At 48.7% G+C, this 13,918-nt stretch overlaps 1 long non-coding RNA gene across 1 annotated transcript in view; it reads right to left on the bottom strand.

Annotated features, from left to right (window-relative positions):
• LOC308547606 overlaps window positions 1-13,918 on the bottom strand; it is a 62,727-nt gene that overhangs the window by 6,635 nt on the left and 42,174 nt on the right. Inside the window, exon 3 of the long non-coding RNA XR_013997523.1 lies at window positions 10,597-10,695. This is a non-coding gene — a long non-coding RNA (uncharacterized lncRNA). The remainder of the gene's footprint in view (window positions 1-10,596; window positions 10,696-13,918) is intronic.

Here is a 13,918-nt window from a genome sequence, read left to right as displayed (position 1 = left end):
GGGTAGAATGAAGGCACGTGGGTTTTTCTTAGCCCAGCAGCATCTGCCCAGTGGTCAGAGGATATGTCTGCCAGGGGCTCAGACACAGCTGACTTGGAACTAGTTCTGAAGGGGCGGTTCTTGTATTACCCTTTACTGGGACCTCACAGGTGATTTAACATGAGTCTGGAAAAGGCCACATCAGAGATGTCTAGTGGGTGTTATTTTAAATCGGAAGTTCCTCTTTTATGTTTTCCAGTGAGAGGGTTTCAATAGGTGTTGAAAAGTCTAAGGCAGCAGAGGGCGAGCTACAATAAGCAGCACGTGTCTGGCATCTACTTTGATTTGACTTGTTTTCCTGGCGGTGAGAACTTGGAGCCAGGAATAAAAAATGCAGGCTGTGGAGGTGACAGCTCCCTGCCTCATGTCTCTGACTCCCTCCAGCCCAAGGGTTTACTCTGCAGCCAAAAAGCCTGGTGAAGAGAGATGGCCAAGGACACACACAGCATGGGAGATTGTTTTTGATTATGTTTGAAAAGCCTCAGCAAAATCTCTTTCCCGAACTTTCCATGATCAGGCAAGGGGGTGATTTATTAAGCTGGAGTCCAACCGGGCCAGCTTTCCTGGTCAGCTAAAATTGGCCTGAAAAATAATTTGTGGTTGTCAGATCTTAAATTAAATGATTCGAATACAACTGTGGCTGATTAAAGGATTTTATTCAATTTCCTCTTGACCACATGTTCTGTGAAGGCAGGAGAGATACTGTTTCTAGAAAAAAGCAATATTCAGAGACCATTGATTTAATCTAATGGATGGTGTTTATTAAATATGGTTGCCCCTCCCTTTCTGATGAAAGGTGAGACTAAAGATGGAGGAGGAAATGATTGTTTGTTTAACTATGAATGGCTCTCCCTCTGCTAGGCATCTGGGTAGGCGCCTCCACAGTGAACCAGGCTGGGTGCCTGGGGAATTTTTAAGGACCCTCAAAAGACCACTAGGCAACAATAATAGTCAACAAGTGAAAATCAAGATGAGAAAACAGGTACCCTCATCACCCGGGGCACCAAGGGAAGGGACAGCCTTTAGTACTGGCCATCTCAGTGCCCTCTGTGCTTGGCCCTGCTGATTGGACTGTGAGGGGACCATGACCCAGACCAACCCATCCAGAGATATACGACGTGCCCTGGCATATACTAGATGAGCTGGCTTAGGGACATGAGTGAAGAACTGTAGTAGTGAGGCAGTTAGCAGCTGGTGCAGACATTGTAAGGAGGAAAGGGAGGTGTCCGGGGATGTTCAGATCAGCAGTACGTTCAGATATGAGGAGGCAGAAATGGTCAGTCAACAGAAGGTAGGAGAAAGAGAAAGGAAACTCAGAGTAAAGGGGGAACAAAAGGGCAGTTGGCTGGTTGGGAGAGAGAAGAGAGCAAGCTCGGAGAGACTCTGTGACCCTGGGAGAGAGGTGGAGAAAATAGCTGGCGCCCAGAGTAGTCCTTACTTTCAGCTACCTTCTTTTCCAGGTGCTGTCCCTGTTTCTGCTCATCCTGAAAACAAGTTCACCCCTTCTTAAGGGGTCTACGCAGGACTCAAAAGAGCCCCAGTGGACATAAGAATCAACAAAAGTATTCAGCACTGAACAACAGGGCAGTTCACCATATGAAACATAAGTAGGTTTTAGAGAGTGATTCATCTAATTTCAAAGGGGTGTCATGAGATCAAAACAGCGGGGAAGGGAATGGCTTCTGGCCACAGCAAGAAGATGGTAGGCACTGGGAAAGAATTGGGTTTGCCTCCTCCAGGGCTACCTGATATCCCTCTGACCTTACTCTGGACTTCTGTCTCTGGAGCAAAGGAGACTATGCAGACCACAGTCATGGCCTGGCCTTCCTACCCCAGGTCAACAGACAGGGAATTCACTAAAGGGAAGTTCACTGTGAATTCTAGGTGCCTTCAAGATCTAATGAAGCAGAGAGACCATGGAGACCTGGGCACCCAGGATCCCCAGGGCCCCATCGGTAGGTGCAGATGCACTCATCTGGAATTTCCTTGGGCTCCTATGCAGGCTGCCCTTTAAGTCTGGTGATGGGTTAGATAAGATGGTCCCCCTGAATTCTATGTGAACTTCCCCTCACATTGATGTTTCTTTCTCTCCATCCCTTCCTCTCTCTCAAATCAATGAAAACATATGCTTGGGTGAGGATTAAACACACACACATGATTTTATTTTATTATTGATTGATTTTAGAAAGAGAGAGGAAGGGAGAAAGACACACAGAGAGAGAAACATCGATCTGCTGCTCCACTCATCCATGCATTCACTGGCTGCTTCCTGCATGAGCCCTGACTGGGGATCTAACCTGAAACCCTGGCACATCAGGACAACGGTTCATGTAACTGAGCTACATGGCCAGGGCTCCCTCCCTCTTTCTTTAGGTCCCTGCTCAAGTGTCCCCTTCTCAAAACACTTATACTACCTGTCAGAATATGGTTATATGTTTATTATCTGTCTCTCTCCACTGGAATGTAAGCTTCCTGTTTCTTTGTGTTTTGGTATGTATTCCCCTACACCTAGAATAGGACCTGGCTCACAGTATGCATTTGATAAATACTTGTAAATTATTGAATGAATTATTTTAATTTACACTTTGGCTTTTAGCCAGAGTGTTCATTTTTAATATGTTGAGAATCTGTCTTGTGTAATGAATCAGGCCATTCCCCTGCCATTACTGTGTGGGCTTGAGAAAGTCACTTAGGCTCCAGTGCCTCAGTTTACTCATCAGTAGTATGGGAATACTTTGCCCTTCCCTAGCAGCATTGTCAAAAGATTTAAGGTTGATAGACTTGCAACAGATCCTGCGTATGTAAACATCAGCTTAACGTTTTACTGGGCATTTGTGTTTCATTTCAAGTGTCTGTACCTGTCCTTTGTTCATTTTCATAGGGGTTATTTTTCTAGTTGATGGGTAGGAAGTTAGTTGATGGGAGCCCCTGTGCTTCGAGACCGCAGCCAGCACAGCCTCCAGGGGGCGCCCAGGGCCCACACTCTCTTGGAGGAGGCGGTTTGTGGACGTCCAGAGAACTCCAGCCCAAGCCAGGAGGGGTCAGGGTCCATTTGGGTTTGTCTCCTTCGTCCTGGATCCTCTCCCACTCCCCCACCCAAGGATGATTAGGGACGGCTAGAAGCGTCATCTGGGGACAGCTGCCCACAATTAGGGGGGAAACGAAGTCCCTGTTATTTTACAGGGAAAAACTATACATTAATACATCTTCACTGGAGTTTAGCTGTGACCCTAGGAACTGGGGACAGGAGCCCAGGTGGGGTGGGGGGAGAGGGAGGCTGCAGGGGGGGGATTCCCACTGCAGCTGGCTAGTCGTGTGGTAGGCACTTAGACAGACATTAGCAGAGCAAGAAGGATGGGCCAGGTACAGAAGGCCGCCAGGGTGGAAAGCCCCAGGTGCTTTGCCTAGCAACGGGCAAAACTGGGAAAACAAGGACCTGGAGGGCAGGGTAACCTTTCCTCCCCTGGCATGTTGCTAGTCATGCAGGTTAGATCTCCTTCGGGGTACAAAAAATAATAGCCCTTAAGCATTAAGTCCCCAGGACAATGAGGTTCTGACCCACATCAAATACATCTAGGCCTCAGTTGTGTTTCAGCTCCAGGCCCAGAAAAGAAGCAAAACCAGACAAGCCTGACCTCAGGATCAGCTGCATTGACTAATAACTCCCCTCACCTGGCCCCTGACAATCAGTGGAGACCATGACCCTGAAAGAACAACCTGGAAAACGAATGAATATTCTATTGGACCCTCCCCTGGGATCTCCCCTAAAATCTCTACCCTTAAAAGCCCTTAGGCCGGAGGCCCCAGTGTGCGCTCCCTTTGGGGAGATGCCCACAGCTTTCCAGGCCCTCTTCTCTCCCTGTCCTCCACAGGCCTTACCTTTATCCTTCTCTCTCCTAAGCTCCAAGGACCCTTCTTGTGCGTCTGTAACTTGTTTCCTGAACCCATTTCTTCTACCGCTCACTTCTTCTACCTCTGTGACTTTCTAAATAAACTTTCTCTGATAATTTGAGTCTTGGCTCTGAATTCTTTCCTTAACAGAACTCAAGTACTGAGGTTGCAGAACCAAGGTCCAGTCTGACCCCAATGGTCTAACACCTGGTGCTGTTCTCACCACTGCCAAAGTAGGGTCACCAGGCAGCAGCTCCTCACCTAGGCAGGGACCACAAATGGCAGCTCCAGGGGCTGAGGGATGGAGATGATGGAGTGCAGGGGCCTGAGAGGGAGGCAGATGGTGGCCACAGGGTCCTAGTGGGAAATGAAGGGGCACAAAATCCTCAGGTCTGTGGGCCAGAGGCCTCCATGGGGCAGAGGGTAAGGAATATACAGGGTGCTCAGTTCTGACTGAGGTGTTTCCCTAGGAGCCAAGACTACAGGGTCAGGTCTAGACATGGCAGGAAGTGGAAGGGATATTAGGGAAGCTTGTGACCTGGACGGTGGGATAGGGAGTTCATACCCTGTAAGAGTTACCCAAGATGAAGATAGGTCTTTGAGGTGAGAAAGGCTCAGCCAGGGCCCAGAGCAAGGGCTGGGGAGGGGAGAACAGCATGCAGGAGCCTCAAACGCTGGAGTGGGGGTGTTCAAGGGCACAGGAACCATGGTCTACAGTGGCACTGGAGGGAGCTCTGGAGAATGAACAGCAACCCAGGGGCTGTAGGGAAACTGTGGTGGGAGGAGACAGATTCAAAGCAGGAGATAGAAGAAAAGGCTAAGCACATGCCCATGGAAGATGGCCCCTGTTTTACCAGGTAAGAGGACTGCAGATGGGGAGGGAGTGGGGTTTATGATACTTCAGAGGATGGAAGGACAGGATGGAGTGACCAAGGGTATGAAGGAGGCTGGACAGGCCCCAAGGCATCACATGGGCCTCTAGACAGAGCCAGAGCAGCAGAGACCTCCTTGGCCACTGCTTCCAAGGACCCATGTTCTATTAAGAATGTGCTGTGGTTGAGCATTAACCTAGGATCCAGGAGATCACGGTTCAATTCCCAGTCAGGGCACATGCCCAGGTTGCTGGCTCGATTCCCAGTCAGGGGCGTGCAGGAGGCAGCAGATCAATGATGACTCTCTCATCATTGCTGTTTCTATCTCTCTCTCTCCCTCTCCCTTCCTCTCTCTGAAATCAATAAAGATATATTTAAAAAAAAGAAAAAAAGATTGCCCTGTACCATGACAGGTCCTTAAAGAGAGAGCTAACAGGGCTCTCACTGTATGCACAGGAGCCCCACATGTGAGAACACTTCTGGAGACAGTAAGTGCTTTAAAAGGTCCACTGCTTGGCATGTGAGCCCCATAAGAGGGAACGTTTTATCACAACGGAGGCACAAGTAGTTAGTCTGATGGCAATTGCTTTCCTAACTCATAGAGAAAATGCATCACAAACCCACCACAATTAAGTAAAGTGGTCATATTCCTCTTTTTTTATTTAGAACTATTTAGAAGTATTAGCAACTGACTTTACTTCTAGGGGTTTTTTGTTTTGTTTTGTTACTATTTTTTCCTCAGTGCTTCAGGAGGGAGGAATGAAAAGATGTTTGCATTTCCAGCTCTGCATCCAACCATTGCTCAAATAATACTCTCAGTGTGTAACCTGGGAGTTTAATATCCTCACATATTCATAACTATACAGAAATAGCCCTAAGAAATGTTCAGTTTATTCATAGCTGGGTAAGTATTGGCATCCAACTTTCACAACCTCAGACCTGCTTCTCAAAATTCAGTGGTGTCCCTCTGCCACTCAAGGCATGCAGGGTATGTGAAATCAGTTGGCAGGCCCCTAAGGGGGCAAAGAAGATGGCCTTCAGAGCTCCCAGCTCCCCCTAGCACACTGCAGCCCCCCTCCCTGCAGGCAAGACTTCCCCTTCCCCGAAGCATGAAAAAGTCCAGACATGACATGCAAATGGCATTCAGCCCCACTGGTCATGAGGAAGAGCCAGTGTGTTGTACAAATACACACACAAAAGGAAGACTCAATTATTCCCAACAAACCCTTTATTCATCCATGGGTGAAGTCCATGGGTATCTGGTGGGGTCTCAGATGCTCCCTAAAAAAGGGTGCTGTGGTCAGATAAGCATACAAAGTGCTGCAGCCTCTATCTCTGTGCCTCTTTGGACAGGCACAGTGCATACCCTCAATACATTTCCCTTTTCTGTTGGCTCTCCTGCTGCTCCCTTTGCTCCATACACATATCCAGAAAAATATCAAGAAAACTGTACTCTCTGAATAATTACCTACATCCTCTCCACTCACTTACACACATCTTTCCTGCTTTGAAGTGGCAACTGCTCTGATTTCTTTAAGTGGACCTCACTCTGCATTTATCAGTCAGGTGGAGTTAAGGGAGCTGGGCACCAGCCCTCCCTTCACCCGGCCTGCTGCCCCTAGGCTCCTCTGTCCGCACTGTGGTCACCTTCCTACTTCTCCTGGGCTGGGAGTGCAAGGCTGTATGGGTCACCTGGTCCTCCTTCCCCTGAATCCAGGCTGCCTCAGTCTAGACCTTGCAACCTGATTTGAAATCCTCTTTAGTGAGATCAGCTAGTATGATCTCAGCTGCGGGTTACAGAAAACCCAACCCAAACTAGCACAAACAATAAAGGGATTGAATTGGCTCATGAAACCTCTGAGTCCAGAGGTGCTTGACGCTCCAGCCAAGGTTCAGTCAGGGCACTGGCTTCACCACTCTAGAATTCTCTCAGGGCTGTCTGCCTCTAGCTATGGGCTTTATCCCTAGCATGGCCAGCCACATTCAAGGCCACAAAGGGGTCAAAACTCTTCTAAACCCATGTCCACACTGCCTCCAGAAGAGTCAGTGAGTCTTTCTTCAGATAATCACGAAAACATTTCCCCAGAGGCCCATCAAAAGTCCCTTTGGTCTGATTGACCCAGATTGGGTCTGATGTCCACCCCTTAGCCAACTGCTGTGGCCAGGTGGATGGGGCCTGCTGATTGGCTTCACTCTGTCAATGTCCAACTTCCAGCTGGGGGAGGGTGGGAAGTCCACGGGCTGCATGAGGGAAGGGTGGACATCCAAATAAAATGTGGAACACAGCACCAAGGAAAGAGGGAATGGATGCTAGAAGGTGCACAATAGGAAATGTCCACCTCTTTGGGATACTCGTAATCAAGACCCTCCCCTTCTCTTTCTGAGAAGTACAGATCGATATTTGTGCATATCAATAAAGAGCTTTCTAAGCAGGGTCTTTGCCTGTCTTGTGTCCCTACAAATACTGGAACACTGGCTAGCCAACTAGGTGCTCCATCAGTATGAATGGAAGGAAGAGATTAAAGGGAGGGAGAAACAGGAAAGCCAATTTCCCATTTGCTGGGGTGGGGCAGGTGGCTCCGGAGTTCTTGGTAAGTTGACAGACTGAGACAGCCCTAGGATCAATGAAGCCAGTGGGTTAGGGCCTAGGGCCCAGAGTGACACATGCCCTCATCCACAGGATTCACTTCTGAGATGGTCAGGAGGAGGGTGAGCTTTTACCAACAGAACTGTGTATACCTGTCATGTAAAGTATTCTGCTACCCCAGATGCAGGGAAAATTAAGTGAAACTGCGGAAGCATTTGTGGAACACTACCTTATGCCAGGCCCAGGCATGGACTCTGCAGAGCTGACAAGGCACAGCTAGTCCATACCCTATATGGTGTACAGCCCTAGTTGTAGGTAAAACATCATTACAGAGGTGCGAATGAAATTTCAAATCCAGACTTCTCCCTGGGCAGACTGTGTTGCTAGAACACATGTGGGCTTTGCTCATTGACCTGTCAAGTAGGCAAATGCATAGCTGGTGCCATCTACCTTCAAGGCTGCCTTACCAGGTTTTGGGAGGGTGTCCCTGGAGAAATCTCATAAGTTTTATGGGAAGAATCCCCAGTGACTCTCAAGTTCATCTCCCTTATTTGATGAGGTGAACAAACTGAGGCTCAGGGAGGCTGGAGGGTTGCCCAGGAAGCCATTAGAGCAGGACGGGGGACTGAGTGGTAAACCAAGTCTGGGCTCCTGATCCCTAGGGCAACATTCCTATCAAATTGATTAATTAGGGAAAAGACCAGTAGTGGAAGCGAACAGTGATGGAACCTGGATGAACTGCCTACACTGGCTAATTGCTTCCTGGGCATTATGTCATTTACCAGGAGGACCAACTGTCCTAGTTCATCAACTACTGAGGGGCTAAGCAGGACTTTCAGTGTGAAAATGGGAAAGTACCAAACAGGGACAGGTTAGTCACCCTACGGTTAACCCTCTCAAAACCTTATGAAGGAGCTACTATTGCTGCTTTCATTTTAAGGATAAGAGAAACCGAGGTGTGGAGATGTTGCACGATTTTAAGGTCTCAGAGTCAGTAAACAGTAGAATCAACATTGGGACTCAGGAAACTCAACTCCAGACCCCACCAGTTGAACCGTCAACTTATAAAGAACACTTTTCCTAAAAGATGAGGAATCTTACGAAATTTGGCTTGTGGGTATATGTATTTGGGTGATTTTTTTTTTCTAGAAAAATAATCTAAAGGCACGCATCATATTTGTAAAGGGGCCCAGAACCCCTCAGAGGCTGAAGAGAAGGTCTGGGGGTGGCAGACAAAAGCTTCCACTTTGAGCTCATTTCCCTTTCACTCTGAAGATAGAAAAGTGTTCAACTGGAAGATGGGCACAATCCAGGAAAACTTACAAGGGTGGGGTCTGCGCAGAGCTGGACTGGGTCCTGAGGAGTTGTGAAATCGCCTTCTCTGAAAGTATTTGCAAAGGGGAGAGTCCCTTGTTCAGCTGCCATGACTCAAGCTTGACCTCCACAAGGCTCTGGGGATGTGAGCTCTTGAGGACACCAGTTTGGAGAGGCAGGAAGAAGCTTTTGAGTTTTACCAGTTGAGCAAGGCCACTTCCCCTCCTGCTTGCTTTGGTCAGCAACTAATAGGGAGCTTTGGGATTCCACTGGGAAGGGCTTTTCTAAAATGCACCATATAAGCGTATGCTGACTGGGTGGGTGCTTACAATTTGAAGTATTGTGCTAATTGCTTTATGTGAAAGAACTCATTCATTTCTCACTATAGCCTTATGAGGTAGATACTGTTATCAGCCCCATTTTACAGGGTAAACTGAGGCTTAATGCTGCTAATGGACTTGCTGAGGTCACCCAGCTGGTAAGGACTAGCTCTGGGCTATGAATCTAGGCAGCCTGGCGCCAACCACCCCCCTGTCAAACACTTGGCTGCTTGCTTCTCCAGCCATTACGGTATCTGTGGCCTGGGGGACTATTCCTGTTCCTCCCGTCAGGTTGCAAGTGACACTCCTCCTGCTTGCTGCTTACCCTGGCTGCCGGGTCACTCTGGGAACACTATGGCCATCAGCATGGTGACAGGGATTAACACCCCTGCGGGAAGGATGGAAAGTGAGATGAGAGAGAGAACAAGGCCTCCTTAGTCCCTGCCTGTGTGCTGCTCCCCAGGATGAACCTACAGAAGGCAAGACTGAGGAGCCCACAGCTACTCAGCCCTGCAGGGAGGCAGGAGGGCTTCACCTGCAGGAATAGAAGGAAAGCTTGGCCCTGGGAAGGAAGCCTACCTAGGTGCATTCCAGTCCTTCCTCCCATTTTGGCTGGGAGCAGGGGGAGTCGCCATCCCACACAGCATCCAGATAAATATCCTGTAAGCTAATGGCTCTTCCCTAGTCCCAAATAACCCCCTGAGCTCCAGACTTGCACATCCAGGGCTACCATGCAGAGTTGTACAGTTTGCTTGCTGCACAAAGGTGCATGGCCAAAGGAACTCACAGGCTGAGGTCCAGCTGTGCTCTGCTCACCAAACCATGTGCCCTGGTAAGAAGCTACATTCCCCTAAAGGAAAGGATGCCCTTCTCTCCTTTGCACAAAGGCACCATATGGGCAGATGAAAACCTTGCATTTATCTATCTGCCTCCTGGATAGCTCCACTTGGTATCCGATAGGCATTTCAAATATTGCATGACCAAGACTGAACCCTTGATTTCTAGCCCCCTCAACCTACTCTACCCCAGACTTCCCCTTCTCAGTGGCTGGAACCTCTGTTCACCCAGTCACTCAAGCCAAAACTGGACTCTTCTCCTTTCATTGCTTCTCACATCCAAACCAGCAGCAAGTCCGTCAGCTCCACTTTCAACCAAACAATTTTCCTGTCCTCTGTCAAAGAAAAGGAGGCCACATACTAAACCTGACAAGCTCAAGGGAGGCCTGCATGGTGGCCTTACAAAATCAGACACCTAAAGTAACCACATAGGGTGGTCTGAAATGAAAACTTCTCAACTAAAAGCAGTCAGGGTAAATAGTCATGTCCTAGGCTGGTATCTTCCTTGACAAAGGTCAGTCTTTATTTTAGCTGAGCCTGTCTATTGTCTTTTTGCATCTAAGATAACATACCTTTGGAAAGTCTGAATAATCCCTTTTTCCAGACCCCCTAGGGCACAATCTCCCACTAGAAAGCAAAACTATAGAACCCTTCATTGTTATCTTGCCCTGGACAAGGTTTGGCTCAGTGGTTAGAGCATCGGCCTGTGGACTGAAGGGTCCCGGGTTCGCACATACCTCGGTTGCAGGCTCGATCCCTGGCCCCAGGGTTGGGGCAACCAGCCAATGTATCTCTCTCACATTGATGGTTCTCTCTCTCCTCCTTCCACTGTCTCTCTGAAAAGCAATGGAAAAAATATCGTCGGGTAAAGATTAAAAAAAAAAAAAAAAAAGTGTATTTATCTTCTCCCCCCCATATCACCTCTATGTGCTAAAAATGTTAACTGGTAACTATCCTCTACCCACCAATGTAAAAGAAGTATGTGTCTCTTCATTTTACTCTTTATCCAATCCCAGAGATTCCCCCCCCCTGTGCTTTCTCCCGCCTCCCTAATCCATCACCAATAGGTTTCATGTAACTCTCCTTATGCCTCCTCCTTTGATTATAATACGGTGCAAACTGCCATTCTCTGGAGCATTTTTTCAATCTGTTGAGATTTTGCTTTCTGGCAATTGTTGTCAGTTTGGCTCAAATAAACTCATAAAAATTCTTACAGGTATCCCCCTGGCTGGTGTGGCTCAGTTGGTTGGGTGTCATCCTGTGCACTGAAAGGTTGCTGGTTCGATTCCTGGTAGGGGATATGCAGGAGGCAGCTGACCAAACAACTAACATCGATGTTTATCTCTCTCTCTCTTCCTCTCCCTTCCTCTCTTGCTCTAAAATAAAATAAAATAAAAATCTTAAAAAAATTCTTACAGGTTTTGACATTTCTTACATTGACACCACCATAACTCCCGTTCTAGGAAAATCCACCATCATCTTTTGCCTGGACCATTGCAGTAGACACCTATCATGTCATTCCCCTGCTTCAAACCTTCCAGGGGGTTCCCACACTCTTAAAATACTAACATCCAAATTTCTCTCAGTGGCTTACAGACGCCTACAGAGTGTGGGCTTCACACTCATCCCCAAACTCCCAACACAAGGGAGCTGGCCTGTGGTCATCATAAAGGGATCCTGTCCAAGAGAGCTTCCTTCCAGGTGAGGGGACAATGACAGAAAGAGGCTGGAGTGGGTCACAAGCAGCCACCTAAGGAGATGAACCCAATGCCAGAGAACTGCATTCGGAAGTTCCTAGTGAGGAGGGAATGAGGAGGATCTCTAAGAACCTGTGAAAGAGTTCAGTTTAGAAAGATTCAGAAGTTTTACATTTGCCATGTAGAAGGCAGATCCCCGTTTCACTGTCAAGAAAGCCCTTCTTGGGCCTCATGCTTCTCTCTCCATCTGGTTCCCCAATCCTAGTCCATCACCAAAGAGATGGATAACATAGTGGGTAACAAATGAAGAATAAGCTGGAGGATGAGAGAAAAGACAGGCGCACCACAACCTCCTGCAGTGGGGACTGCAGGCTTCATGCGGAGGTAGGGCAGGGTTTACATAGGGTACATATTTGATTATGTGATGGTGGCTCAAAAAGATTTGGAGCCTGCCTGAGAGTTTTTCTAACAGGAGATGACAGTAGGAGGGAGGGGGCTTTGCAGAGGCCAAATTCAGCTCATTCTATACACTGCATACAGGAAAGTTGGAGATACAAAGTGCAAGGCATGTCCAGGGAACAAGTCACTCCCTGCAGCTCTTGCATAGAATATGCTGGGGGCAGTTGTGATGAGTAGCTGGCAGAGATAGATAACATCGGTCTAATGGGTCAGGTCAAATAATCTGAACTTTACCCTGAAGACAATGGGGAACCATAGATATAGGCAGGGAGTGCCTTGCTCTGATTCATGTTCTAAAGTTCATTCTGAGTGTGGAGAACTGACTGGAGGGATCAGAAAAGAGGTCTAGAGAGGCCTGAAAAGTGGTGGGGTAAGACAAGGCGGGGGTGGACTGGTGAGAAATTAAGGAAATGAAACTGGCAGGCCATGCTATATTTGTTCTAGGGTCCCTTGCTATCAGGGTGAGTCACTAAGGCCTTGTTGGAGGACCTTAGCACCTACTATATGCCAGGCCCCATACTGGGTCTCCCATTTGTTCTCCCACCCAATCCTCAAATGCCACTTGAGGTCAGAATCATCACCCTCACATGGCCAGAGAGGAGACTAACCCAGAAAAGCCTAGTGACTTATTGGTAGCCACACATCTGGGTGGTTAAACAGCTGGAAGTGGAATGCAAGTCTATCTTGGGGCCGGGGCACTGGGATGCTCAGTCCTGCGTCTGCTGACAGACACACCTGCCAGCAGCTAGGGCAGCACCTCATATAGAGGACACCAGGTGTGTCTCCACGGGTGGCCAGGTATACCCTCACCAGGGCAATGGAGAGGAAAAGCCGAAGTGCCAGAGAATCACTTAGGGCTCGAGACATGGTACACACTGACTTGAACCCTAAGAGTAAGGGTCATAGGGGTAAGCCAAGAGCTTGCTGAGGCCCCTTTCTGAGCAAAGGAAAGTGGGCTGAGAAGTCAGGCAGAAAGGGGGTCTTGAATCTTACATGTGCCCACCACCCTAACCAGGTGGAGCCACAGCAGCTGCCAGCCTGCCCTGGCCTCACTGCCAGCCCTAAGGCAGGAATCCTTCATTATCCAGCCTTGGAGGACACGGGGAGACATCACAGGTGACTGGTTGTCCTGTTTGACAGAGGAGCAGGGCTGAGCCACAAGGGAACTGCAGAGTGTCAGTCATGATTCTAAGTGTTTCACACTTAACTCATTTAACCCTACAGGGCTGAGTGACCTTGACCCAACCACAGCCTCTAGGCATGACTTTGGCTACCCTGCTGACCTCTAGCATCTGCCCTGCCTTGCCCAAGTGCCTCAGGCGGGGGACTATGGATGAGCCTGCCCTGTCCAGTTGACCTGATGGGAGTCAAACCAGACCTTTAGAGTGGAGATTGGGTACCCTGCAGGCATGCTGACTCACAGGAGTTCAGATGAGGACCGAAGCTAGGCCCACCCACCACAGCCTCACCACAAGCATGGACCACACACCACAGAGACACAGAGACTTTGTTCCACCCAGCTCAAAATAAGTCAGGCCTTGCTACACAGTGAGGAGTTGCTGGCCACTCTCCTAAAATGGACTCGTGCACAGGGAGGTCTGTGCCTGGAACTCGGTGACCCACTGTGACCATGTTAACTCCTGCCTCTCCACGGGGAGCTGTAGGACAGTCCCTATTCCAGATAGGATTGCTCTTCTCATCTTGGCCTGGTGTCACTGGGCTCTCGCACTTCCCAGGGCAGTGATCACTGCAAAAGTGGGGAGGGGCAGTGGTTCTGTAGCTTCCAAAAGGCATGGGGACAGGGTTCTTGGGCACCTCAGACAGGCCAGAACTGGGCCTCATCCTTTCCTGCTCTTGCTGCTAAGCTGTCCGTTGTCATCTCCAAAGGGAACTGAGGCCTCAG

Source organism: Miniopterus schreibersii, assembly GCF_964146895.1.
Source record: "Miniopterus schreibersii genome assembly, chromosome: 18".
In the NCBI taxonomy this organism is placed as follows: domain Eukaryota; kingdom Metazoa; phylum Chordata; class Mammalia; order Chiroptera; family Miniopteridae; genus Miniopterus; species Miniopterus schreibersii.
This window is presented reverse-complemented; position numbering and strand designations above follow the sequence as displayed.